The following is a 27,793-nucleotide window of genomic DNA, read 5'->3' as shown; positions in this document are numbered from 1 at the left end:
CAGCAATCTCCTGATGATGGTTGTGACTTTGGTGGAGGACTTTACCTACCTGCAAGAGGAGGTAAACAGATGTCCTTTTACTCTGCCATCTTGAAACAATCTCTACATTTTCTTCATTGCGGTTTCTGTGCATAGGGTTATAATTAATTTTTGAATTTTTAATACAGCTATCTTGTATATGGTATCCATCAATTTCTCACAAATTGCATTTAATAGTTCAGGAGGACCATCATCTAATATATGGATTATGGAAAAAAAAAATCCTTTCCAATCCCTTTACCTCATATTGCTTTCCTGCTGTCTTTCTCTTTGGTTAGCAGTATACTGGATATTTTTAGCTCTGTTCCTTATCTTAAAGTGCTTGATTCTAATACTTCACCTTAGGTGAAATCATTGCTGTAGTCTTTCAGTAGGTAAACTTCCTTAGGTCAAGAATGATTTCTTTTCCATTTTCAGTATGCAATAAGTTTTATGTCTTAAGTGTATTAAATTCTACTCAATATATTTTTTTTTGATAAGATTAGGTGGCTTTTTTTCTCCTTTAATAAATGTGATACAATGATTATATTAACAGATTTTTGTAAAGTTAACAATTCGTATATCCTAGAACAAATCCTACTTGTACTCTCTAGAAAAAACACCTCTATGGACTGATGCTACAAGTAAGGGAGTATGTGTTTCATCTCTAGGGAAAGTTTCTTAAAGAGGCATATCCAGGTTTATAGAGACCTGAAGCCTATTTAATTTGCCTCTCTATAATAAAAATAAGCATGCAGATTTATGAATATAGAGGAGCTATAAATGCAAATACATATTTGAAATAAAAAGGAAGTCATAATAAGTCAGAATATTATAAAGCTGATAAATATACTAAATAATCACAAATCCTAGGAATGTAACTTAACTCTTATTCATCAACTGCTATTGATACAGCCAGCACAGCATTTTTTTTTTTTTCTCCTAACTTTTGGCTACATGATCTTAAACCAGCCTTTTAGGACAGTTCAGTTCAGTTGCCCAGTCGTCTCTGAATTTTTGTGACCCCATGGGCTGCATCATGCGAAGATTCCCTGTCCTTACCAACTCCTGAAGCTTGTTCAAACTCATGTTAATCGAGTCGTTGATGCCGTCCAACCAACTCACCCTCTGTAGTCTCTGTCTTCTCCTGTCTTCAATCATTCCCAGCATCAGGGTCTTTTTAAATGAGTCAGTTCTTTGCATCAGGTGGCCAAACTATTGGAGCTTCAGCTTCAGTATCAGTCTATCCAATGAATATTCAGGACTGATTTCCTTTAGGATTGACTGGTTTGATCTCCTTGCAGTCCAAGCGACTCTCAAGAGTCTTCTCCAACACCACAGTTCAAAAGCATGAATTCTTTGGCTCTCAGCTTTCTTTATGGTCCAACTCTTACATCCATACCTGAGTATTGGAAAAACCATAGCTTTGACTAGACTGACCTTTGTCAGTAAAGTAATGTCTCTGCTTAAAAAAAATTTTTTTTTAATTGAAGGGTAATTGCTTTAGAGAATGTTGTTGTTTTCTGTCAAAACTGCAACATGAATCAGCCATAGGTATACATATATCCTCTCCTTTTTTAAACTCCCCACATCTCCCTCCCCATCCTACCCCTATAGTTTGATACAGAGCCCCTGTTCAAGTTTCCTGAGCTTTACAGCAAATTCCTGTTGGCTATCTATTTACATATGGTAGTGCAACTTTCCATGTTACTCTCCATACCACTCACCCTCTTCTCCCCTCTCCCCATGTCCATAATCTATTCTCTATGTTTGTTTCTCCATGTGGCCCTGTAAATAAATTATTCAGTACCATTTTTCTAGATTCTGTATATGTGTGTTAGAATACAATATTTATCTTTCTCTTTCTGACTTACTTCACTCTGTATAATAGGGTATATAATAGGTTCATTCACCTCATTAGAATTGACTCAAATGTGCTACTTTTTATGGCTGAGTAATGTTCCATTGTCTATATGTACCACAACTTCTTTATCCATTCATCTGCATTTTAATATGTTTTCTAGGTTGTCATAGCTTTACTTCCAAGGAGCAGGCATCTTTTTAATTTCAGGGTTGCAGTCACCATCTACAGTGATTTTGGAGTACAAGAAAATAAAATCTGTTATTGTTTTCATTGTTTCCCCATCTATTTACCATGAAGTGATGAGACCATATGTCATGATCTTTGTTTTTTGAATATTTTTACTCTCCTCTTTCATTTTCATCAAGACACTCTTTAGTTCCTCTTCACTTTCTGCTGTAAGTGTGTTGTCATCTGCATGTCTGAAGTTATTGATATTTCTCCCTGCAGTCTTGATTCCAGCTTGTGCTTCATCCAGTCCAGCATTTCTCATGATGTACTCTGCATATAAGTTAAATAAGCAAAGTGACAACAAAAACCTTGGCATACTCCTTTTCCAATTTGCAGCCAGTCCATTATTCTATGTCCAGTTATAACTGTTGCTTCTTGATCTGCATACAGATTTCTCAGGAGTCAGGTAATGTGGTCTGGTAGTCCCATCTCTTTAAGAATTTTCCACGGTTTTTTTTTTGTGTTCCACACAGTCAAAGGCATTAGATAGTCAATGAAGCAGAAGTAGATATTTTTCTGGATTTTTTTTTTTTTTTTGCTTTTTCTATGATCCAACAGATGTCAGCAACTTGACTCTCTACCTTTTCTAAATCCAACTTGAACATCTGGAAGTTCTCAGTTCACATACCGTTGAAGCCTAGCTTGGAGAATATTGAGCATTACTTTGCTAGCATGTGAAATGAGTACAATTGTGTGGTAGTTTTGAACATTCTTTGGCATTTCTTTTCTTTGGAATTGGACGGAAAACTGACCTTTTCCAGTCCTGTGGCCACTGCTGAGTTTTCCAAATTTGCTGGCATATTGAGTGCAACACTTTCACAGCATCATCTTTTAGGAATTGAAATAGCTCAGCTGGAATTCTATCACCTCCACTAGCCTTGTTTGTAGTGATGCTTCCTAAGTCCCTCTTGACTTCACACTGCAGGATTACTGGCTCTAGGTGAGTGACCACGGCATTGTGGTTATCTGGGTAATTAAGATCTTTCTGTACAATGATTTTTAAATATTTTCTATATAAATCCTGGAGAAATAATTAATTCTTTCCTGTGCATGAGCAACAAAAATTAATTTTTAAAAAGTTAGTAATATTTTATGCAAATTCACATGCACCCATGCTTGCACCCATTCTTTTTCTGTTTTATTTCTGTCCCCTAAAATCCCAGAATTCTGATATGGTCTATTTTTCATGATTTCAATAGAAATGACTGACCCATTTAGAAGTGTTTAAGCTGCATTTTTAGTATATTATTTAAAGATGAAAGTTTCTGCTCTGAATAGACATTATTAAGAAACACTCTTTACTTGAAAATTTATCTATATGCCATTTGAAAGACATTTCCAGAGACTAGATTATGGTTACACAAATTCAAATCTTGTTTTTCTTCCACTGCTCACACAATACCATTTTTGTTATCTGAAGGATAACTTCAGATTGTTATAAGACCTGTGGTCCTATGCTTTTATATTTTGTTATGGTGATTCTTCACAGTGGGCAGGAATATTTCTGGAAGCCATTCTTACACTGCCTCATTTGGCATTAAGCTAAAAATTAAAAAAAAAAAAGTGACCCTAAACCATATAATAATATCTCACTAAATGAAAAATTTATATATTCCCTAGCTTAACTTCTTAACTGGAATCAATTTTACTATCAATTGACCCATAGAGGAGTGTGAAGGACAGCCAGTTGAGGTGGTAGAAAACAGTGATCTTAGTGATCATGGCAATAATACCTTATTTAACAAATTTTACCAAAATGTAGGATAATAATCTATTCCACAGTTTTGGGGAGAACTTATTCAAGTTAGAGACTTTGAAGGCTGAGATTTATTAGCTTCATATATACCCCATTATAATAGGGGCCATATATTTGGTGTTAAATATATATATATATAATAAATATATATATATATGCTATATATATATATATATATATATATATATATATATAACACTTATTGATATGTTTGTATGATATTTAACAATGTGTTCCCCTTCAGCCATGTGAAGTGAAGATATACACTCAACTTTTCACAGAACATTTGCCTCCATATTGCTAATTGAAATGAGATGCTCAATATAGAGCTTGCTCAATCTCACTAAGACCAGGAAAGAAAAGTTACCTTTAAGAAAATGTCTGATAATTAAGATTCAGTTTTCTTTTATATTCTGAAAATGTTCTGTATTTCCTACAGGTAAAAATGTTAGTCATCATTTTCCAAACTCACATAATTCCCACTAATATTTCTTATTAGTGAAATACGCACTCAGTTCAGTTCAGTCACTCAGTTGTGACCGACTTTTTGTGACCCCATGAATCGCAGCACGCCAGGCCTCCCTGTCCATCACCATTTCCCGGAGTTTACTCAGACTCACGTCCATCGAGTCAGTGATGCCATCCAGGTATCTCATCCTCGGTCGTCCCCTTCTCCTCCTGCCCCCAATCCCTCCCAGCATCAGAGTCTTTTCCAATGAGTCAACTTTTCACATGAAGTGGCCAAAGTACTGGAGTTTCAGCTTCAGCATCATTCCCTCCAAAGAAATACCAGGGCTCATCTCCTTCAGAATGGACTGGTTGGATCTCCTTGCAGTCCAAGGGACTCTCAAGAGTCTTCTCCAACACCACAGTTCAAACGCATCTATTCTTCAGCGCTCAGCCTTCTTCACAGTTCAACTCTCACATCCATACATGACCAGAGGAAAAACCTTGACTACACGGACCTTAGTTGGCAAAGTAATGTCTCTGCTTTTGAATATACTATCTAGGTTGGTCATAACTTTTCTTCCAAGGCGTGAGCATCTTTTAATTTCATGGCTTCAGGCACCATCTGCAGTGACTTTGGAGTGCAAAAAAAAAATAAAGTCTGACACTGTTTCTACTGTTTCCCCATCTATTTCCCATGGAGTGATGGGACCAGATGCCATGATCTTCGTTTTCTGAATGTTGAGCTTTAAGCCAACTTTTTCACTCTCCTCTTTCACTTTCATCAAGAGGCTTTTTAGTTCCTCTTCACTTTCTGCCATAAGGGTGGTGTCATCTGCATATCTGAGCTCACTGATATTTCTCCCGGCAATCTTGATTCCAGCTTGTGTTTCTTCCAGTCCAGCGATTCTCATGATGTACTCTGCATATAAGTTAAATAAGCAGGGTGACAATATACAGCCTTGACATACTCCTTTTCCTACTTGGAACCAGTCTGTTTTTCCATGTCCAGTTCTAACTGTTGCTTCCTGATCTGCATACAGATTTCTCAAGAGGCAGGTCAGGTGGTCTGGTATTCCCATCTCTTTCAGAATTTCACAGTTTATTGTGATTCACACAGTCAAAGGCTTTGAAATAGTCAATAAAGCAAAAATAGATGTTTTTCTGGAACTCTCTTGGTGGAGGAGTCTGACAGAATGTGGTCCACTGGAGGAAGGAATGGCAAGCCACTTCAGTATTCTTGCCTTGAGAACCCCATGAACAGTAGGAAAAGGCAAAATGATAGGATACCAAAAGAGGAACTCCCCATGTCATTAGGCGCCCAATATGCCACTGGAGATCAGTGGAGAAATAACTCCAGAAAGAATGAAGGGATGGAACCATAGCAAAAACAATACCCAGTTATGGATGTGACTGGTAATAGAAGCAAGATCCGATGCTGTAAAGAGCAATATTGCATAGGAACCTGGAATGTCAGGTCCATGAATCAAGGCAAATTGGAAGTGGTCAAACATGATATGACAAGGGTGAACATCGACTTTCTAGGAATCAGAGAACTAAAATGGACTGGAATGGGTGAATTTAACTCAGATGACCATTATAATCTACTACTGGGGGCAGGAATCCATCAGAAGAAATGGAGTAGCCATCATGGTCAACAAAAGATTCTGAAATACAGTTCTTGGATGCAATCTCAAAAACAACAGAATGATCTCTGTTCATCTCCAAGGCAAACCATTCAATATCACAGTAATTTAAGTCTATGCCCCAAACAGTAATGCTGAAGAAGCTGAAGTTGAACGGTTTTATGAAGACCTACAAGACCTTTTATAACTAACACCCACAAAAGATGTCCTTTTCATTATAGGGGAATGGAATGCAAATGTAGGAAGTTAAGAAACACCTGGAGTAACAGGAAAATTTGGCCTTGGAATGCAGAATGACGCAGTGCAAAGACTAATAGAGTTTTGCCAAGAAAATGCACTGGTCATAGCAAACACCCTCTTCCAACAACACAAGAGAAGACTCTACACATGGACATCACCAGATGGTCAATACCAAAATCAGATTGATTCTCTTCTTTGCAGCCAAAAATGAAGAAGCTCAGATCATGAACTCCTTATTACCAAATTCAGATTCAAATTTTAGAAAGTAGGGAAAACCAGTAGACCATTCAAATATGACCTAAATTACATCCCTTATGATTATACACTGGAAGTGAGAAATAGATTTAAGGGCCTAGATCTGATAGATAGAGTGCCTAATGAACTATGGAATGAGATTTGTGACGTTGTACAGGAGACGACCATCCCCATGGAAAAGAAATGCAAAAAAGCAAAATGGCTGTCTGGGGAGGCCTTACAAATAGCTGTGAAAAGAAGAGAGGCGAAAAGCAAAGGAGAAAAGGAAATATATAAGCATCTGAATGCAGAGTTCCAAAGAAGAGCAAGAAGAGATAAGAAAGCCTTCCTCAGCTATACATGCAAAGAAATAGAGGAAAAGAAAGGAATGGGAAGGACTAGAGATCTCTTCAAGAAAATTAGAGATACCAAGGGAACATTTCATGCAAAAATCGGCTCAATAAAGGACAGAAATGGTCTGGACCTAACAGAAGCAGAAGATATTAAGAAGAGGTGGCAAGAATACATGGAAGAACTGTACAAAAAAGAGCTTCACGACCTAGATAATCATGATGATGTAATCACTAATCTAGAGCCAGACATCTTGGAATGTGAAGTCAAGTGGGCCTCAGAAAGCATCACTACAAACAAAGCTAGTGGAGGGGATGGAATTCCAGTGGAGCTGTTTCAAATCCTGAAAGATGATGCTGTGAAAGTGCTGCACTCAATATGCCAGCAAATTTGGAAAACTCAGCAGTGGCTACAGGACTGGAAAAGGTCAGTTTTCATTCCAATCCCTAAAAAGGCAATGCCAAAGAATGTTCAAACTACCGCACAATTGGTCTCATATCACACACTAGTAAAGATGTGCTCAAAATTCTCCTAGCCAGGCTTCAGCAATACGTGAATGGTGAACTCCCTGATGTTCAAGCTGGTTTTAGAAAAGGCAGAGGAACCAGAGATCAAACTGCCAACATCTGCTGGATCATGGAAAAAGCAAGAGAGTTCCAGAAAAACATCTATTTCTGCTTTATTGACTATGACAAACCTTCGGCTGTGTGGATCACAATAAACTGTGGAAATATGCACTACTAAATACTGTTACATATGATTCACCATTTATTCAGAGATGGATGATAGGTAACAATTTATAAATTTTTGATATACAAAGTATCAGTTCAGTTCAGTTGCTCAGTCGTGTCTGACTCTTTGCGACCCCATGAATCGCAGACTCCAGGCCTCCCTGTCCATCACCAACTCCCAGGTTCACTCAGACTCACGTCCATCGAGTCAGTGATGCAATCCAGCCATCTCATCCTCTGTCGTCCCCTTGTCCTCCTCCCTGCAATCCCTCCCAGCATCAGAGTCTTTTCCAATGAGTCAACCTTTTGCATGAGGTGGCCAAAGTACTGGAGCTTCAGCTTTAGCATCATTCCTTCCAAAGAAATCCCAGGGCTGATCGGCTTCAGAATGGACTGGTTGAATCTCCTTGCAGTCCAAGGGACTCTCAAGAGTCTTCTCCAACACCACAAATCAAAAACATCAATTCTTCAGCGCTCAGCCTTCTTCACAGTCCAACTCTCACATCCATATATGACCACAGGAAAAACCATAGCCCTGACTAGATGGACCTTATATGGCAAAGTAATGTCTCTGGTTTTGAATATGCTATCTAGGTTTGTCATAACTTTTCTTCCAAGGAGTAAGCGTCTTTTAATTTCATGGCTGCAATCACCATCTGCAGTGATTTTGGAGCCCCCCAAAATAAAGTCTGACACTGCTTCTACTGTTTTCCCACCTATTACCCATGAAGTGATGGGACCAGATGCCATGATCTTTGTAAGTGTGTTATTGTCTGCATATCTGAGGTTATTGCTATTTCTCCCTGCAATCTTGATTCCAGCCTGTGCTTCATCCAGACCTCCATTAGGCATGATGTAATCTGCATGGAACTAAGTAAGCAGAATGACAATATACTGCCTTGAATTATTCCTTTCCCAATTTAGAACCAGTCTGTTGTTCCACATAACTTAACTGTTGCTTCTTGACCTCCATACAGATTTCTGAGGAGGCAGGTAAGGTGGTCTGGTATTCCTGTCACTTTAACAATTTTCCATAGTTTTTTTTTGTGAACCACACAAAGACTTTAGCATAGTCAATGAAGCAGACATTTTTCTGGAATTCTCTTGCTTTTTCTATGACCCAGATGTTGGCAATTTGATTTCTGGTTCCTCTGCCTTTTCTAAATCCAGCTTGAACATTTGGAAATTCTCGGTTCATATACTGTTGAAGCCTAGCTTGCAGAATTTTGAGCATTACTTCGCTAGAGTGTGAGATGAGTGCAATTGTGTGGTAGTTTGAACATTCTTTGGCGTTGCTTTTCTTTAGGATTGGAATGAAAACTGACCTTTTCCAGCCTTGTGGCCACTGCTGAGTTTTCCAGATTTGCTGGCATATTGAATGCAGCACTTTCACAGCATCATCTGTTAGGATTTGAAATAGCTCAGCTGGAACTCCATCACCTCCACTAGCTTTCTTCATAGTGATGCTTCCTAAGGCATATTTGACTTCATAGTACAGGATATCGGGCTCTAGGTGAGTGACCACAACATCACGGTTTTCTGGGTCTTTAAGATATTTTTTGATCAGTTCTCCTGTGTATTCTTTCCATCTCTTCTTAATATCTTCTGCTTCTGTTAGGTCCTTATCATTTCTGTCCTTAATTGTGCCCATTTTTGTATAAAATTTTCCCTTGGTATCTCTAGCTTTCTTGAAGAGATCTCTAGTCTTTCTCATTCTATTCTTTTCCTCTATTTGCATTGATCACTTAGGAATGCTTTACCTCCCCTTGCTATTCTTTGGAACTCTGCATTCAGATGGGTATATCTTTCCTTTTCTCCGTTACTTTCCACTTATCTTCATTTCTCAGCTATTTGTAAGTCCTCCTCAGGCAACCATTTTGCCTGTTTTCATTTCTTTTTCTTGGGATGGTTTTGATCATTTTTCCTGTATAATATCATGAACCTCCATCCATAGTTCTTCAGGTACTCTATCTAACAGATCTAATCCCTTGAATCTATTTGTCACTTCCACATGTAATCATTGGGAGTTTGATTCAGATCATATTTGAATGTTCTAGTCATATTCTGTGCTTTCTTTAAGTCTGAATTTTGCAATAAATTGTTCATGATCTGAACCACAGTCAGCTCCTGGTCTTGTTTTTGCTGATTGTATAGAGCTTCTCCACCTTCAGCTGCAAAGAATATAATCAGTGAATTAGATATTGATCACTTGGTGATGTTCTTGTGTAGAGTCATCTTTTGTGTTGTTGGAAGAGGGAGTTTGCCTAGGTGTTACCTAGGCTAACTTTATTGCACTACAAACAAATTGAATTATGAATGCACTGTTGAAATGGAACTTATTTGTATATAGGGGCTTGCTATACTTCTTTTTCATTTCTACCTCTTTGAACTATGGAAAGAGCTAACGAGTTATACAAAGCATTGTATGATTAAAAGATTTGAAAGTTATGTTTCTGCCAGAGATAAATATAGCATGGGAATGACTGGTTTAAGGTTAAGATAAAAGGTTGCCTCCTGTAGGGAGCTCTTTCCTGCCAAAAGCTACTTGTATTACCACAAGCAAGCCATTTAGGCTTTGCACCTGGGACATCAGTGTGTAGACCAATGTTTGCATGAGACTCACCTAGTTGTAGTTCCCAGTTTTCTATTGCACTCCATTCCCTCAAGTCCAGTCTTATCCTTATGGAGGTACACACTAAGAAAATAAATATTCCAGCCGATTAGGCATAGCTTTTTCCTTTTAATGTGGCATTTCCTGAATCCTCAAATATAATGTTAATTATGTCTTAGAAGGATTTTTACAATGATGTCTGAAATTCAAACATAAGACAATAGAAAGAGAATTTTTTTAAAATTTGATTTGCCTTTTCTTAACCAATTTAAGCATATTTTAATTTAATATATTGTATTATAATTTATATATACTATCACAATTTAAGTATATATTATAATAATTTAAATTATATTATTGAAGGTTAGAGAAATAATGAACTGCAAATGTCAGTGGCTTTGAAAGTTTTCCAAACTCCAGAGATTTTACCTCACCTTCTCTTAGTACTTGATTCTATATTTCAGGTATTCTATCAATAATAATGATATTTCTCTGGGAAAAATTTAGAACACTTAACACTGTGTGTTATAGGTTAATGAAGCAAGGTGTTATTTTTTTGGTTTAAGATTTCTTTAAGATATATTCCTTTAGAAATTGCTCCAAATCAAATAGTTATGAATCATATTTTTTTAATTTATTTTTTATTTTACTTTACAATTCTGTATTGGTTTTGCCATACATTGACATGAATCCACCACGGGTGTACATTTGCTTTCCACAACAAACAGGAAAATTCTGAAAGAGATGTGATACCAGAACACCTTACCTGCCTTCTGAGAAACCTGTATGCAGTTCAAGAAGCAGTAGTTAAAATCAGACATGGAACAATGGACTGGTTCCAAATTGGGAAAGGAATATTCCAAGGTTGTATATTGTCACCCTGCTTATTTAATTTATATACAGAGAACATTACTCAAAATGCTGAGTTGGATGAAGCACAAGGGGAAACCAAAATTGTCAGGAGAAATATCCATAACCTTACATATGCAAATTACACCACACTTATGGCAGAAAGTGAAGAGGAACTAAAGAGCCTCTTTTTATTTTTATTTTTAGTTTATTTTCTATTGAAAGATAATTGCTTTGCAGAATTTTGCTGTTATCTGTCAAACTGCAACATGAATCAGGGATAGGTATACATATCTTCCCTCCTTTTTGAACCTCCCTCCCATTTCCCTCTCCATCCTACCCCTCTAGGTGGACACAAGTTCACTGTTTGAGTTTCCTGAGCCATACAGCAAATTCCTGTTGGCTATCTATTTTACATATGATAATGTAAGTTTCCATATTACTCTTTCCATTCATCTCTCCCTCTCCTCCCTTCTGCCCATGTTTGTAAGTCTATAATTTAGGTCTGTTTCTCCATTGTTGCCTTGTAAATAAATTCTTCAGTACCATTCTTCTAGATGACATACATATGTGTTAGAATATATTTATCTTTCTCTTTCTGACTCACTTGACTCTGTATAATAGATTCTAGATTCATCTACCTCATCAGATCTCCCAAATCTACCAAATCAGAACACAGTTGTTTCAAATGTGTTCATTTTTATGGCTGAGTAATATTCCATTTTGTATATGTACAACAACTTCTTTATCCATTCACCTGTAGATGGATATCTAGGCTGCTTCCATGTTATAGTTATTGTAAATGGTGCTTCAATGAACAATGGGATGCATGTGTGTTTTTCAATTTTAGTTTCCTCAGGGTATATGCCTAGGAGTGGGATTGCTATGCCACGTGGTGCTTTTATTCGTAGTTTATAAGGAATCTCCGTACTGTGTTACAAAGTGGCTGTATCAGTTTACATTCCCATCAACAGTGCAAGAGCATTCCATTTCCTCCACACCCTCTCCAGCATTTATTGTTTGTAGATTTTTTGATAATGGCCATTCAGACTGGTGTGAGGTGATATCACATTGTAGTTTTGATTTGCATTTCTCTAATGAGCGATGTTGAACATCTTTTCATGTGTTTGTTAGCCATCTGTATGTCTTCTTTGGAGAAATGTCTTTTTAGGTCTTTTTCCCATTTTTTTATTGGGTTGTTTGTTTTCCTGGTATTGAGTTGTATGAGCTGCTTGTATATTTTGGAATTTAATCCTTTGCTGTTTTTTCATTTGCTATTACTTTCACCCATTGAGAAGGTTCTCTTTTCACCTTGCTTATAGTTTCCTTTGCTGTGTGAAAGCTTTTAGATTTATTCAAGTCCCGTTTGATTACTTTTGTTTTTATTTCTGTTACTCCAGGAAGTGGGTCATAGCGGACCTTGCTTTGATTTATGTCATTGAGTATTCTACCTATGTTTTCCTCTAAGAGTTTTATAGTTTCTGGTCTTACATTTAGGTCTTTAATCCATTTTGACTTTATCTTTGTGTATAGTTTAAGGAAGTGCTCTAATTTCATTCTTTAACATGTAGCTGTTCAGTATTCCCAGCACCATTTATTGAAGAGGCTGTTTGTGCCCCATTGTCTATTCATGCATCCTTTGTCAAAAATAAGGGACCCATAGGTGAATGGGTTTATTTGTGGGCTTTCTATCCTGTTTCATTGGTCCAGATTTCTGTTTTTATGCCAGTATCATACTGTCTTCATGACTGTAACTGTGTAGTATAATGAGTAGTCAGGAAGGTTGATTGATTTGGCTATTCGAGATCTTTTATGTTTTCGTATGAATTGTGAAATATTATGTTCTAGTTCCGTTTAAAATGTCATTGGTCATTTGAGAGGGATCACATTGAATCTGTAAATTGAGTTTGGTAGAGTAGCCATTCTCACAATATTGATCCTTCCTACCCAGGAACATGGAATATCTCTCCATCTGTTTATGTCATCTTTGACTTCTTTCATTAGTGTCTTATAATTTTCTGTGTACAGTTCTTTTGTATCTTTAGGTAAGTTTATTCCTAGATTTTTATTTATTTTTTTGTTGAATGGTAAATGGGATTGATTTCTTAATTTATATTTCTGAATTTTCATTGTTTGTATATAGAAATGCAAGTGATTTCTGTGTATTGATTTTGTATCCTGTTACTTTACTAAATTTACTGCTTAGCTCTAGTAACTTTCTGATAGTATATTTAGAGTTTTCTATGTACAGTATCATGTCATCTGCAAACAGTGAGAGCTCTACTCCTTCTTTTCCTATTTGGATTCCTTTTATTTCTTTTTCCTCTCTGATTGTTGTAGCTAGGACTTCCAGAACTATGTTGAATAGTGGTGAAAGTGGGCACCCTTGTCTTCTTCCTAATCTTAGGGGGAATACTTTCATTTTTTCACCATTGAGAATAATATTTGCTGTGGTTTCATCATATATGGCATTTACTACGTTGAGGTAGGTTCCTTCTACCTATTTTTTGAACAGTTTCAATCATAGTGAAGTGATAGTGAAGTCGCTCAGTCGCGTCCGACTCTTGCGACCCCATGGACTGTAGCCCACCAGACTCCTCTGTGCATGGGATTCTCCAGGCAAGAATATTAGAGTGGGTTGCCATCTCCTTCTCCAGGGGATCTTCCTGACCCAGGGATAGAACCCAGGTCTCTTGCATTGCAGGCAGATGCTTTAATCATAAATCAGTGCTGAATTTTGTCAAAGATTTTTTCTGCATCTATTGAGATTGTCATATGATTTTTACCTTTCAATTTGTTGACATGGTGTACCACATTGATTGATTTGTGTATATTTAAGAATCCTAGCATCCCTGGAATAAACCCAAATTAATCATGTTGTATGAGCTTTATGATGTGTTGCTGAATTCTGTTTGCTAAAATTTTGTTGAGGATTTTCACATCTATGTTCATCAGTGGTATTGGCTTGTAGTTATTGTGTGTTGTCTTTTTCTAGTTTTGTTTTCAGGATGATGCTGGCCTTGTAGGATGAGTATGGAAGTGTTCTTTCTTCTGAAAATTTTTGAAATAGTTTTAGAAGGATAGGCATTAGCTCTTCACGAAATGGTTGATAGAATTCTCCTGTGAAGCCATCTGGTCCTGGGCTTCTGTTTTTTGGGAAAATTTTGATCACAGCTTCAATTTCAGCACTTATAATTGGGTTGTTCATAATTTCTATTTCTTCCTGGTTCAGTCTTGGAAGCTTGAACATTTTAAAGAACCTACCCATTTCTTCCAGGTTATATGTTTTATTGCCATATAGTTGTTCATAATAGTCTCTTATAATTCTTTGTATTTCTGCATTGTCTGTTGTAACCTCTCTTTTTTCATTTGTAATTTTGTTGATTTGAGTCTCTCTTTTTTTCTTGATGAGTCTGGCTAAAGGTTTGTCAATTTTGTTTATCTTCTCAAAGAACCAGCTTTTAGTTTTATCAATCTTTACTATTGTTTCGTTCATTTCTTTTTCATTTCTTTCTGCTCAGATCTTTATGATTTCTTTCTGACTACTAATATTGAATTATTTTTGTTGTTGTTCAGCAAAATTATTATTTTGTTGTTCTTCATTTTACAGTTCTTTTAGGTGTAAAGTTAGGTTGTCTACTCAATGTTTTTCTTGTTTCTTGAGATTAGATTTTATTGCTATGAACTTCTCTCTTAGAACTGCTTTTTCTGCATCCCATAGGTTTTGAGTTGTCATGTTTTCATTGTCATTTGTTTCTAAAATTTTCATTTCCCTTTTGGTTTCTTCAGTAACCTGTTGGTTATTTAGAAACATCTTGTTTAATCTCCATACACTTGAGTTTCCTGCAGTGTTTTTTTTCTTCTTCTTTTAATTAATATATAGTCCCATAGCATTTTAGTCAGAGAAGATGCTTGATACAATTTCAATTTTCTTAAATTTACTGAGGTTTGATTTGTGACCTAAGATGTGGTCTATCCTGGAGAATGTTCCATGTGTGCTTGAGAAGGTGTATTCTGCATTTGCATGCAATGTCATGAAGATATTGATGAGATCCATCTCATTAAGGTATCAGTTACGAATTGTATTTCCTTATTAATTTTCTGGTTTGATGATCTGTCCATTGGTGTGAGTGGGGTGTTATAGTCTCCTACTATTATTGTTACTGTCAGTTTCTCCTTTTATGTCTGATAGTGTTTGTCTCATGTGTTTAGGTGCTCCTAAGTTGGGTGCATAGTTATTTACAATTGTTATGTCATCCTCATGGATTGACAATTTGATCATTATGTAGTGCCTTCCTTATCTCTTGAAGTAGTCTTTATTTTAAGGTCTTTTTTTTCCTGTTGTGAGGACTGCTACTTCAGCTTTCTTTTCATTACTATTCAGATGGAATATAATTTTCCACCCTCTCACTTTCAGTCTATAAATGTCTTTAGGTCTGAAGTGGGTTTCTTGTAGACAGCATGTATATGGGTTCCTGTTTTTGTAACCATTCAGCCAGTCTGTGTCTTTTGGTTGAGGCATTTAATCCACTTACCTTTAAACTAGCTATTGATATATATATTCCTATTGCCATTGTCTTTACTGATTGGGGTTGATTTTATAGATATTTTTTCTTCTTTTTTATTTCTTGATTATATAAGTCTCTTTAACATTTGTTGTAAAGCTGGTTTCAGTTCAGTTCAGTTCAGTCACTCAGTTGTGTCCAACTCTTTGTGACCCCATGAATTGCAGCACGCCAGGCCTCCCTGTCCATCACCAACTCCTGGAGTTCAGTCAGACTCTAGTCCATCAAGTCAGTGATGCCATCCAGCCATCTCATCCTCTGTCATCCCCTTCTCCTCCTGCCCCCAATTCCTCCCAGCATCAGAGTCTTTTCCAATGAGTCAACTCTTGGCATGAAGTGGCCAAAGTACTGGAGTTTCAGCTTTAGCATCATTCCTTCCAAAGAAATCCCAGGGCTGATCTCCTTCAGAATGGACTGGTTAGATCTCCTTGCAGTCCAAGGGACTCTCAAGAGTCTTCTCCAACACCACAGTTCAAAAGCATCAATTCTTCAGCTCTCATCCTTTTTCACAGTCCAACTCTCACATCCATACATGACCACAGGAAAAAGCAAAGCTGGTTTGGTGGTACTGAATTCTCTTAACTTTTGCTTGTCTAAAAAGCTTTCGATTTATCTATCAATTTTTAATGAGATCCTTCATAGGGACAGTAATCTTGATTGTAAAATTTTCCCTTTCAATTCTTTAAATATATCCTGCCATTGTCTTCTGGCCTACAGTTTCTGCTGAAACATCAGCTGTTAAGTGTATGGGGTTTCCCTTGTATATTACTTGTTTCTTCTCCCTTGCTGCTTTTAATATTCTTGCTTTGTGTTTAGTCTTTGTTAGTTTGATTAGTATGTGTCTTGACATGTTTCTCCTTGGGTTTATCCTGTCTGCATCTCTTTGAGCCTCTTAGACATGACTGACTGTATCTTTTTCCATGTTGGGGAAATTTTTCATTATAATCTCTTCAAAAATTTTCTCATACCCTTTCTTTTTCTCTTCTTCTTCTGAGGCCCTTATAATTCAATGTTGGTGCATTTTATATTGTCCCAGAGGTCTCTGAAACTATACTAAGTTCTTGTCATTCTTTTTACTTTATTCTACTCTTCAGAAGTTATTTCCACCATTTTATCTACCAGCGCACTGATTCCTTCTTCTGCTTCAGATATTCTGCTACTGCTTCCTTCTAGAGTATTTTTTATTTCAGTAATTGTGTTGTTTATCTCTGTATGTTTATTCTTTAATTCTTCTTGTTAATTGATTCTTGCATTTTCTTCATTTTGTTTTCAAGGCTTTTGATCACCTTTACTATCATTATTCTGACTTCTTTTTCAGGTAGTTTGCCTAATTCCTCTTCATTTATTTGGACTTCTGCATTTCTAGCTTGTTCCTTCATTTGTGTAGTGTTTCTCTGCCTTTTCATTATTATTATATACATATTTTTTTAACTTATTGTGTTTGAAGTCTCCTTTTCTCAGGATTCAAGTTTGAATTCTTTCTTCCTTTTAGTTTCTCCCCTTTTCAGTTTGGTCTAGTAGTTTGTGTAAACTTCAGATGGGGTGAGAGTTGTACTGAGGGTTTTTTTTTTTTTTGTTTGTTTGTTTGTTTTTCCTCTGACAGGCAAGGCCATGTGAGGTGGTAATCTTGTCTGCTGATGATTTTGTTTGTATTTTTGTTTTGTTTGTTGTTAAGATGAGGCATCCTGCACAGGGTGCTACTAGTGGATGTGTGATGCCAGGACTTGTATTCAGGTGGTTTCCTTTGTGTGAGTTCTCACCTTTTGATACTCCCTAGGGTTAGTTCTGGAGAAGGAAACGGCAACCCACTCCAGTGTTCTTGCCTGGAGAATGCCAGGGACAGGGGAGCCTGGTGGGCTGCCATCTATGGGGTCACACAGAGTTGGACACGACTGAAGCGACTTAGCAGCAGCAGCAGGGTTAGTTCTCTGGTAGTCTAGGATCTTGGAGTCAGTGCTCCCACTCCAAAGGCTCAGGGTTTGATTTCTGGTTAGGAATGAAGGTTGCACAAGTGGTTTGTTATGGCATTAAGTAAGATTAAAGCAAATATCCAAAAACGGGAAACCAAAGAGGAATCCCAGACAAATTGCCATTACAAAATCAGGCAAATAATAATTAAAATAATGGGATATACACATATACATATACACCCATAAGCAAAGTCAAAACAGTTAAACAAAATAAAGTACAGTAGATTGACCTGTTGAACAAAGGAAATAAAAAATCATATTTACCAGTTAAGAACAAAACTAACTAAAGTGCAAACTGGAAAACAAAACTAAAGTAAGGTACCAACCTGGGAATAAAGCAATGAAAATAAAACTAACAGACATGTTGAGAGGAAAGGAAAGAATAACAACAACAAAAAGAATAGATGTGCAAATTTAAATAGAGGCAGATAAAGAAGATTTATATACATTAAAGATTAAGTGTAATGGGAAAAGAACATAGGAAAGGCAAACAAAGGAATAAATGTAGAAAAATATATTAGGCTTTAAAAAGTTAAAAAATAAAATTATAAAATAGAGAAAAACTCATCAGAACTGCAAAAGTCCAACACAGAGTCAGACATTTACAAAAGCAATAAAAAATGTGACTGAAAAAAAAAAAAAAGCTCAAAAGGTTAATTAGATTCCATAATGCCAATGCTGCTAAGTCACTTTAGTCGTGTCTGATTCTGTGTGACCCCAGAGACAGCAGCCCACCAGGCTCCCCCATCCCTGGGATTCTCCAGGCAAGAACACTGGAGTGGGTTGCCATTTCCTTCTCCAGTGCATGAAAGTGAAAAGTGAAAGTGAAGTTGCTTAGTCATGTCCGACTTAGCGACCCCATGGACTGCAGCCTACCAGGCTCCTCCATCCATGGGATTTTACAGGCAAGACTACTGGAGTGGGGTGTCATTGCCTTCTCCTATAGTGCCAATAAAATTGGCAAGTATAACAGAGGGGAGAGAAAAGGAAAAAAAAAGAAAAGAAAAGAAAAGAAAAAATTGAGAAGAATCTACAAAACAAAGTCTAAACTTAAGAAAAGTAAAAGTTTTTCTTGAATCACTGTTGTCAGAGTCCTTTCCCTCAGTGGGAGACACAATCCACCTCATCTCCTTAGGATACACTCTAATACTGTGTTGATCTCTAGACCTGCTCTGGGGGAAGCTCAGATTCAAATCTGGTCCTAGTCCTGGGTGTTCTTACCTCCAATGTCCACAGCTATCAGAACTAGTGTGTTTTCTTTTGTGGGAGCTCTCAGTGTCATTTTATATATTCCATAGACACAGAGTCTGCCTACTTGGTCATGTGGATTTAATTTGCTGCTTCTTCAGCTGGTGGGAAGGTTTAGGGACTTCTTCCTTAACCACATTGTCCCTGGGTTTCAACTGTGATTTTATTTCCACCTCTTCATGTGGGCTGTCCCTGGGGTTTGCTCCTGAGTCTACCCTGGTGGGCTTGTGTTTGACCCTTTTAGGGCCAGGGGTGGAGGTGGTGCCACTGCTTGTATTGAAGGGGTTCTGGCAGCACTTAGAGGAGCTTGTGGCTATGGCGACAGGAAATATAGTGCTCTAGAAGGGTATGAAAACCAATTTTGGCCAATATGCTCCAGTATTCTTGCCTGGAGATCCCCTTCCCTGACAGAGAAGCCTGGCAGGACACAGTCTACAGGGTCGCAAAGAGTCAGACACGACTGAAGCGACCCTGCATGCATTCAGTTCAGTTCAGTCGCTCAGTCGTGTCCGACTCTTTGCGACCCCATTAATCACAGCATGTCAGGCCTCCCTGTCCATCACCATCTCCCGGAGTTCACTGACTCACGTCCATTGAGTCCGCAATGCCAACCAGCCATCTCATCCTCGGTCGTCACCTTCTCCTCCTGCCCCCAATCCCTCCCAGCATCAGAGTCTTTTCCAATGAGTCAACACTCCTCATGAGGTGGCCAAAGTACTGGAGCTTCAGCTTTAGCATCATTCCTTCTAAAGAAATCCCAGGGTTGATCTCCTTCAGAATGGACTGGTTGGATCTCCTTGCAGTCCAAGGGACTCTCAAGAGTCTTCCCCAACACCACAGTTCAAAAGCATCAATCCTTCAGTGCTCAGCCTTCTTCACAGTCCAACTCTCACATCCATACATGACCAATGGAAAAACCATAGCCTTGACTAGACGGACTTTAGTTGGCAAAGTAATGTCTCTGTTTTTGAATATACTATCTAGATTGGTCATAACTTTTCTTCCAAGGAGTAAGCGTCTTTTAATTTCATGGCTGCAGTCACCATCTGCAGTGATTTTGGAGCCCCCCCCCCAAAAAAAAAAGTCTGACACTGTTTCTACTGTTTCCCCATCTATTTCCCATGAAGTGATGGGACCAGATGCCATGATCTTCATTTTCTGAATATTGAGCTTTAAGCCAACTTTTTCACTCTCCTCTTTCACTTTCATCAAGAGGCTTTTTAGCTCCTCTTCACTTTCTCCCATAAGGGTGGTGTCATCTGCACACCTGAGGTTATTGATATTTCTCCTGGCAATCTTGATTCCATCTTGTGTTTCTTCCAGTCCAGCGTTTCTCATGATGTACTCTGCATATAAGTTAAATAAGCAGGGTGACAATATACAGCCTTGACACACTCCTTTTCCTATTTGGAACCAGTCTATTGTTCTATGTCCAGTTCTAACTGTTGCTTCCTGACCTGCATACAGATTTCTCAAGAGGCAGGTTAAGTGTCTGGTATTCCCATCTCTTTCAGAATTTTCCACAGTTTATTGTGATCCACACAATCAAAGGCTTTGGCATAGTCAATAAAGAAGAAATAGATGTTTTTCTGCAACTTTCTTGCCTTTTCCATGATTCAGCGGATGTTGGCAATTTGATCTCTGGTTCCTCTGCCTTTTCTAAAACCAGCTTGAACATCAGCGAGTTCATGGTTCACGTATTGCTGAAGCCTGGCTTGGAGAGTTTGAGCATTACTTTACTAGCATGTGTGATGAGTGCAATTGTGCGGTAGTTTGAGCATTCTTTGGCATTGCCTTTCTTTGAGATTGGAATGAAAACTGACCTTTTCCTGTCCTGTGGCCACTGCAGAATTTTCCAAATTTGCTGGCATATTGAGTATGTCACTTTCACAGCATCATCTTTCAGGATTTGAAACAGCTCTACTGGAATTCCATCACATCCCCTAGCTTTGTTCGTAGTGATGATTTCTAAGGCCCACTTGACCACATTCCAAGGTGTCTGGCTCTAGATTAGTCATCACATCATCATGATTATCTTGGTCGTGAAGATCTTTTTTGTACAGTTCTTCAGTGTATTCTTGCCACTTCTTAATATCTTCTTCTTCTGTTAGGTCCAGACTATTTCTGTTCTTATTTGAGCCCATCTTTGCATGAAATGTTCCCTTGGTATCTCTAATTTTCTTGAAGAGATCTCTAGTCTTTCCCATTCTGTTGTTTTCCTCGATTTCTTTGCATTGATCGCTGTAGAAGGCTTTCTTATCTCTTCTTGCTATTCTTTGGAACTCTGCATTCAGATGCTTATATCTTTCCTTTTCTCCTTTGCTTTTCACCTCTCTTCTTTTCACAGCTATTTGTAAGGCCTCCCCAGACAGCCATTTTGCTTTTTTGCATTTCTTTTCCCTGGGGATGGTCTTGATCCCTGTGTCCTGTACAATGTCACAAAGCTCATTCCATAGTTCATCAGGCACTCTATCTATCAGATCTATACCCTTAAATCTATTTCTCACTTCCACTGTATAATCATAAGGGATTTTATTTAGGTCATACCTGATTGGTCTAGCGGTTTTCCCTACTTTCTTCAATTTAAGTCTGAATTTGGCAATAAGGAATTCATGCTAGACACAATATATACATATATTTTTTGCCTGTGGCAGCTTAGTTCCAATGAGAGTTGAGCGTGAAGGTGGCACAGCTGCTTCTCTTTCAGGGACCTTGTTGGCACCAAGTGTGCAGGGACATGGACCATCTCCACTGTAAGAACTATGGCCCTATCAGTCTTTTTTTAAGCCTCTTGTAACTGGCAATCAGAAGGCCTCTTTGGCCAGTCTTGACTGTAGCTCTATCCATTCAGGCACTTAGAAGGCTCCCTTGCCTGGGGTCCTTCTCTGTTGCTCAGTGCATGGGCACATAGAGGAGCTCCCCCTGGCTGGGGTCCTACTCTGTAGATTGGTGCATCAGGCACTTAAAGGAGCATCCTTTGTGGGGTCCTACTCAGTAGTTTAGTGCATCAGCTGCCAATCTTAGTGTGTGGGTAGAGAGAGGTATGTTGATGGCTCCACCCCCTACACATGACTCAGAAGTATCACCTTGCTTCCATGGCTTCCTGGCTTTCCTCCATAGGCATTTTCCATCAAAATCTCCTCCCTCACATCCCCTTGATCTGTCTTTCCACAATCAACAGCAGCTCTCACCCTGGGATTGCTCCACAATCCTTAAACTCAAGCTCCACCTTGCTGTACCTTCAAGGGGAACTGTGTCCCAGTCTGGGCTATGTATGGTTGTGGCAAGGACTGTGTGATTCTCATTTCATTTAGGCTGCCACAGATCAGCTATTTCACTCTCAAGCTTAAGTGTTTCTACTCTGACTCAGACAATTGTCCCGATGTGGATTGGACCACTGCTTCAGTTCTCCCACTGGCCAAGGGCAGGTCCAGTCCTACTAACACTCTTGCTTTTCCCTAGTTCCTTTGTCCTACTGAATTTTTTCGTGGTTCTATATATTCTTTTCTGCATGCACTTCTGTATCTCAAGGTGTATTCCTGATGTATCTGTTCAGAGAGATGTACTCCATGTCCACCTACCCCTCTGCCATCTTGTTCTCTCCAAGAGCCTCTTGATTAAAGTGAAAGAGGAGAGTGAAAAGCTGGGTTAAAATTCAACATTCAAAAAACTAAGATCATGACGTCTGGTCCCATTACTTCATGGCAAATTGATGGGGAAACAATGGAAACAGAGACTTCATTTTCTTGGGCTCCAAAATCACTGCAGATGGTGACAGCAGCCATGAAATTAAAACGCACTTGCTCCTTGGGAGAAAAGCTATGACAGAGCTAGATAGCACATTAAAAAGCACAAACATTACTTTGCTGACAAATGTTTGTCTAGTCAAAGCTATGGTTTTTCCAGTAGTCATGTATGGATGTGAATGTTGGACCATAAAGAAAGTTGAGAGCTGTAGAATTGATACTTTAGAACTGTGGTGGTGGAGAAGACTCTTAAGGGTCTCTTGGACTGCAAAGAGACCAAACTAGTCAATCCTAAAGGAAATCAGTACTGAATATTCATTGGAAGGACTGATGATGAAGCTGAAGCTGCAATGCTTTGCCTGTCTGTTGGGAATAATTGATTCATTGGAAAAGACCCTGATACTATTTATGATTGAAGGCAGTAGCAGACAGGGATGATAGAAAATAAGATGGTTGGATAGTATCACAGACTCAGTGCACATAAGTTTTATCAAACTCTGAGAAATGGTGGAGGTCAGGGAAGCCTGGCGTGCTGTAATCCATGGTTCTCAAAGAGTCAGACACAATTGAGTTACTGAACAATAACAGCAATATGTACATATTTGAGAGATGGACCATAGTTAAGGCTGAGCACTGAAGAATTGATGCTTTTGAATTGTGGCACTGGAGAAGACTCTTAAGAGTCCCTTCGACTGCAAGAAAATCAAACAAATAGATCCTAAAGCAAATCAACCCTGAATATTCATTGGAAGCACTGTTGCTGAAGTTGAGGCTCCAATAATTTGCTACTTTATGCAAAGATCTGACTCACTGAAAAAGCCCCCTGGTGCTGGGAAAGATTGAAGGAATAGAAGGGAGCAGCAGAGAATAAGATGGTTAGATAGCATCACTTACTCAACACGAATTTGAGCAAACTGTGGGAGACAATGAGCGCCTGTGGAGCCTGGTATGCTGAAGTACATGGGATGGCAAATATTCTGAACACCATGTTGCCCTCTGAAGAAGAATCTGCACTTGGGTTGTCCTGCAGTTTTCCAACATTGTGCCCAAGTTTTTTATTGAGATACAGTGAAAGTTTGAACAATATCACCTATCTCAGTCTTTCTTCGCTTGAGAGTAAAATCTAGTGTGTGAAATTTTTGTCTCTTTTCACTCTAAAACTGTATTCATCAGTTTTCTCAACAGTCTTATCAGAAATGAAAGAGAGAGAGACATTTGCCTCCTCTCTTTTAAGGCAACTAGAGTTACTCTCTCTATATACATACACACACACACACACACACACACACACACACACACATATACATACATACATACATATATATATATATATATATATATCCTATAGCACATTACACAGGTAGAATAGATTGTTCCATGATTAGCCTGTTCTATGATATATGTTGCCTATGACTTTGTTTTGTGAGGATAGTTTTACTCTTTTAACACAGTGCTTAGAAAATAAGCTGAGACTTGATTCATTCAAATATTGCTTTTTAGAGTACACTTTACTCATTTGTCACTGAAAAATCTCATTGAAGCAAGTACCATTTTAAAATAATTTGGCTTTAGAACCAAATGGAAGCTGTATCAATACTTGGAAAAAACTATTATACAGTTCTTGAAATTTTGACAAATATTTCTCTTACAAATTATAGTTATTTTGTTAGCTTATATAAGCTGCAATATTACTGGTGGAATCATGTAATTTTGCATTATGCACAGAAAACTTCAGGATTACTAACAATGTAGTCAATATTGTTAGGGAACTACAATAATAAGACCAAGGGTGGATGTTCTGTCTCAAGAATACTGGGGTCTTGCTTTGAAACAAAAGCCAATAATCCTGAATGAGAGGCCTGCCTTAAATATGCAAGGTAGGGTTTTATCAGAATATACCAATAAAAGACAGATAAAATTAAATCCTTAACCATTTTAATGCTATAGGACCTTCTGAGGAAGGTTTAACACTCTTCATTTCTTGGGGGTCAATTATGTCAGGTTTTCAGACAGTTGGGAGAATAGAATATAACAAATGAAAAAGCAAAGTTGTGGTATGTATTAGAAAATGTGGGAAATCCTAGATAGATGTGGTGGTCATTAGGGGACTACTTAGAAATACAGGGTATGGCCCAGATATTGCACATCATAGATCTCAGGTATCCATTTGTTAAGTATTGATGTGGGAAAAGATGTTCATACGAAAATCAAGAAATGACTAAAGACATGTGAAATACCAGGTCTAGAAACGGTGTCAGATTTGTTTTCATGGGAAGAATTTCTGAACCTCAGAGGACATAGCAGGTGTTGACTATCAAGTATTATAAACTAACAAGAATACTGCAGAAATTAAAAGGAATCACAACCTTCTGGCAAAGTCTGGAATACCCTTATTACCTTTCCGTATGCCTTGAAATTCCAGTTTGGGAACAGATCAACTAAACAGTTATGAGATCTCAGCTCTTAAGTAGTTTTCTTCCAAAGAAAGCAAGCATGAGGAGTTAAAAGATAAAATATAATGTATTCAGACACTGGAACACTATTTGGGTATAAAAAGAAACAAATACTGTGCATGCTACAATATATTTAAAGCCTAAAAAAAAAATGCTAACTTAAAGAAGCCAGTCAAAAAAGACCACACCTTGTGATTGTATTTATACAAAATGCCTAGGATAGGCAACTCTATAAAGACAGAAAGTAGATTAGTCATTGTTTATGATATAGTCTAGGATGGGAAGAGGGAAGAATTGCAAATGAGCACATTTCTTTAGTTTGGTGAAAATGAGATTGTGGTCGTTATTGTAGAATATTATGAAAAATATTATGAAAATTATTATGAAAAAAACAGTAGCTTGTTAATTTGAAATGGATGGATTTTTAAGGCATGTAAACTTTATCTCAGTAAAGCTATTAAAAAAAATAGCTGAAATGATCTTTGTGGAGAAAGAATAGACCTAATGAACTCTGAAAAACATCAACAATTGGTTCATTAAGATGATCCAGAGAGATGATATGGTGTGGGAGGTGGGAGGGGGATTCAGGACTGGGAGCTTGTATACACCCATGGTGGATTCATGTCAATGTACGGCAAAACCAATACAGTATTGTAAAGTAAAATAAAGTAAAAATAAAATTAAAATAAAAAAAAAGATAGCCCTTTTCCTCTTTGACTAGGAATGCAAGACTCAGGTGTCAGATCACCATCTAAGTTTCAGTGGATAAAAACAGAACGCCTCTCTAAGCTCTGAGTTCACATCACAGCCTCTGGAACACAGGCAGATAATTTGTCACTTGGAGGATACTGTTGTTGCAGGAAGAGGAACATTTTCCAGGGCCTGAGAGTAGGTTATTTTCTAACACTCAGAAATGAATTGTCTGAGGAGACATGCATGCTGACAAAGCAAGAGATTTTATTGGGAAGGGGCACCCGGGTGGAGAGCAGTAGGGTAAGGTGACCCAGGAGAACTGCTCTGGCACATGTGTCACTGTCTAGTGTTTTATCATGATGGGATTAGTTTCTGGGTTCTCTTTGGCTTATCAGTCTGACTTAGGGTCCTTCCTGGCGGCTCATGCATTGGTGAGCCAAGATGGATGCCAGAAAGAAGGATTCTGGAAGGTGTTCGGACATGTGGTGTCTCACTTTGACCTTTCTTGAACAGTTCTGGTAGATGGTGGCTTGTTAATTCACTGTTCCTTACTAGGACCTCCTGTCATAAAATAACACACAAATAGTTACTATGGTGTCTGGGCAGGGTGGATGGTTTCAGTCAGTGTGCTTCCCCCAACATTATTATGCCATTACCATAAGAGGAAATACTACACTAAACCCTTGGATTTATCCTCTGCAATTGTTTGCAGGTATGTTGCAGACCCAGAAATTCAGGGGGGAACACTCATATGAAATTCCCTGTAGGTGACCAACACTAGACTTGGGCCCTGTTGTACTGGTTATTGATCTTCTAGGTTGGGCTGAAGGGTGCTGGAAGATAGGATAGGAGGGTCTCTGAAAGCCTTAACCAAATTTATTGCCTACCTCACATGGTTAGAAGAGATTCTAGGCTAAAACCAAACTCAGCATATTCACCCAGAGCTGAATTATTAGTATGAGTTGTAGGGCCAATATAAATAGGTTCTCTAGGAAATTCCAGGCTTTGGAAGACAGATTGCAAACATTCACTGATGACCTAGATTGGATTTCAGTGGGCCTCAGAAGTAGTGGCTTAGTGAGAGCAGTCCTGATCTCTGGAGACCTCAGCCTGCAATGACTTGAAGCAGGGCTTGAGTTAACAGCCACAGATTGAGGCCAGGTCATGGCGGTGAAAGCACTAAATCCTAGCCACTAGACTAGTGGTCAGTGACAAAGGCCCTGGCTTTTCAGCTTTGTAGAAAATCTTTTCCACAAAGATATAAAGTAGTGAACCAAGTAAAGTGTATATTAAGAGGGAAAGAGTATAGTACATGGGATAGACACACAGGCAGACTCAGAGGGAGAGTCTCTGAGTTGGACCCTCATGACAGGTTTAATTAGTTTTATAGGGCATTTATTCCAGGTTTCCTTCGGCCAGTCATTTTTATTTGCCTGGTTCACAGTCCATATTTGGTATATCTCAACATCCTCCTTTGTGCACACATGTCTCCTCTGTCCATGGAATTTTCCAGGCAAAAATACTGGAGTGGGTTGCCATTCTCTTCTTCAGGGGATCTTCCCAACACAAGGATTGAACACAGTTTTCCTGCATTTCAGACAGATTATTTACCATCTGAGCCACCAGGGAAGCCCAAGATGGGTTCTAGCCAAGATGGATTCTACCAAAAAAGCATATGGGTAGGGCATTTCTTGGCATCACTCTTCCAAGGAACCTTTTTGCCCATGTGTGGTTTATGAGGCCTTATGACTTAGAGAATGAGAAATATGTGGTCTGGGCAGGGTCCATCCTCCTCCCTTAATTGTTCTTCTATTTTCATCTTGGAGTTTTGGTCCATAGGGAATGAATCTCCAATCCTTTGCTGAGGATGAGGGGGGCATCTACCTCCTGCTTCAGTTCACAGTGTCAGCAGACACAGAGCAAAATTGATTCTAATGTAATTACCTGAGTGGAGAATTTCAGGTTCTGTTACAGTAGGTCTTGGGACTAAAAGGAATAGTGAGGGCAATGGACAGGACTAAATATATTATCTTCACTTGGTTGACAATGTGCTAGATTAGAAAAAAAAGATGAATTTAAAGTCAAGAGGTTCAGCACTATCAGAAAGATCAGAAGTTTGGTTTGGGGGGAGGAGCACAAAAAT

Source organism: Oryx dammah, unplaced genomic scaffold (assembly GCF_014754425.2).
Source record: "Oryx dammah isolate SB20612 unplaced genomic scaffold, SCBI_Odam_1.1 HiC_scaffold_8, whole genome shotgun sequence".
NCBI lineage: Eukaryota > Metazoa > Chordata > Mammalia > Artiodactyla > Bovidae > Oryx > Oryx dammah.
This window is presented reverse-complemented; position numbering follows the sequence as displayed.